The following is a 2,822-nucleotide window of genomic DNA, read 5'->3' on the forward strand; positions in this document are numbered from 1 at the left end:
AACAAATCATCAATCCTTGGCAATGGATACTTGTTGCGAACAGTTATCTTATTGAGCTGACGATAATCCACACATAGTCGCATCGTTCCATCCTTCTTCTTTACGAATAGAATAGGAGCTCCCCACGGAGAAGTGCTAGGACGAATGAATCCTTTCTCTAGCATATCTTCCAATTGAACTTTTAATTCTCGTAACTCAGTTGGAGCCATATGATAGGGAGGAATGGACACAGGTTGAACTCCCGGAGCCAATTCTATAGAAAACTCAACTTCACGGTCAGGCAGCATCCCCGGTAGCTCATTAGGGAACACGTCAGGGAATTCTCTAACAATAGGAACCTGATCAAGACTAGGCACTTCGGCCTCAACATCTCTAACAACTGCTAGAAATCCTTGGTTTCTCTTATCCATCAATTGCATAGCACTCATAGATGAGATGATGCTAGCTAAAGTGGGACAATCATCACTCGTAAAAACAAAAGGTGAGATACCCGGTATGTCAAACTTTACAGTTTTGGAGTAACAGCCCACATCAGCATGACAAGCTGCTAACCAATCCATGCCTAAGATGACATCAATATCTTCCATTGGTTCTAAAAGGATCAAATCAGCTAAGGTTTCAACGGTATTAATTCTAACAACACAAGACCGAAATACGACTCGAACCATCGTGGAGACTCCAAGCGGAGTGCCAACATGAAATGGGTAGGATAACAGTTCAGGTTGTTTACCGAAACAAGATGCAAGATGTGGAGATACATATGAATAATGAGAACCCGTATCAAATAACACTCGAGCATCTAAAGAACAAACTTGTAAAGTACCTGCCACCAAAGCATTAGAAGCTTGAGCATCTTGACATGTTAAAGCATACACACGTGCTTGACCTCTTCCTTTTTGGCTCCCTCCTCTGTTATAAGTCTGACCCCTGCCACCTGCTCCTCTGCCACTAGGACCAGAAGAATTTCCTTTAAGGACGAGCTCGATACCCCAAATAACCTTGCTGATTAGTTTGACCATGATGAGACTGAAATCCTCCTAAACTAGATCCACCAGAAAATTGTCCCTTCATCTTGGGCTTCTTACCAACATCCTTAAAAGCATTTCTCTCCGCTATCCCAGCTTCAATTCCATAGGCAGAGTTTAGGACATCCTTAAAAGACATGCGTCCGACTTCAGGCATAAGAGTAGTGAACATAGGTTCTGCCAATCCACGAACGAAACGACGAACTTTCATCTCTTCTGAATTCACCAAGTACGGAGCACTCTTAGAAAGTCTAGTAAACTCCTTAGCATACTCAGTCACTGTCATATTCTCTTGCCTTAATCTTTCAAAGGCAATTGCATCTTCTGCTTGCTTGTTAGCTGGATAAAATCGAGCAAGAAACTCTTCAGTAAACTCTTCCCAGGAAGGAGGAGGAAGCCCAGCTGCTTCTTTGCTCTCAAGAAGAGACTCATACCAATATCTTGCTGAACCACGTAAGTTGTAGGATACTAACTCAACAGCCCATTCTTTAGTGCACTTGAGAGCTCGAATAGCTTTCTTTGCATCCTCTAGATATTGTTGTGGATCTTCATCCAATGAATCTCCCTTGAAAGTGGACGAATTCAACTTCAAATACTTTTCAATTGGCGGCTCTTGATCCCCAAACAATTGATGAACCCTATGAGGCTGAGGATTTGGCGCATTAGGAAGTCTCGCTTCACCCCTATTTTGATTTGTTAGAACCTGTAACACCGCATTAAGAGTTTGATTCATTCCCCTCAATTCAGCTGCTAAGTCCGGTTGAGCCTCTCTTACTGTGGGGTTCTCTTAAACTCTCTCGCGGGGTATCTCTCCTTCGCGCCTATCAGCTATCCTTTGGCTCCTTGGCCTTTGTCGAAGCGCTCCAAGGGGCGGAGAAACTGCCCTATTGGATTCAGCAGTATCAGGAGCACCAACAGTTCCACCACGTCTTTTCTTAGGTGGCATCTTCCACCTATCGAGTAAGTAGAGCGATTGAGTCACCAACGACATACGTATATGGAGTTCAAAGACAATAGGATAGACAGAAAGAATTATAAGAACAAAGGATTGATGACAACTTCCTATAGGCCTCTAGTAACATCACACTTTGTGAAAATGGGCCGGCTTCCATTTGCACAATTGTGATCTTACTAAAGAACACTTGCTCCATATTACACAGGAAAACCTAAAGCTCTGATACCACTTTGTCATGACCCGAACCAAGCCATGACTGGCGCTCAAGGGACAAGTCCCTCAGCAAGCCAAACGACTAAATTTTCAGAAAAACAGACAGAATCTCTTCTATTTCTAGGACCTTACCAACATAAATATTAACTTCCTGTATTAATAATAAACCTCCATTTCCAAGACAACAACAACAACATACTCCAAATTATATCCACAACCAAATATATCCAAAATACGCATCATATATATATCAAGTTGATAACTAGAGTATATAGTTAAAACCATAAGTCTTACGTAACCAAATCATAATCACTACCTAAACAGTTCAAGATTCAAAATAACATAACCCACACGAGGATCCTGCCTGTAACATATGGAGCATTGACATAATCTAGATTTTGAGCAAAGGTTCCATTACATAATTACTTAGCCCTTGGAAAGAAGAAGGGCTCACCAAAATGACTAAGATCTACTGAGGGGCTGGTGGAATGGAACCTGGAATGACTCCTGTATCTGAAAAATATGAGAATATAATAGGGTGAGTTTTCCAACTCAGTGAGCAAACATTACATCTATAACCCACACGAGACAATACAGAGTTTACCTTGAAAATTATATTTCTTTTCGAA

The sequence above is a fragment of the Arachis duranensis genome, chromosome 3 (assembly GCF_000817695.3).
Source record: "Arachis duranensis cultivar V14167 chromosome 3, aradu.V14167.gnm2.J7QH, whole genome shotgun sequence".
Lineage (NCBI taxonomy): Eukaryota > Viridiplantae > Streptophyta > Magnoliopsida > Fabales > Fabaceae > Arachis > Arachis duranensis.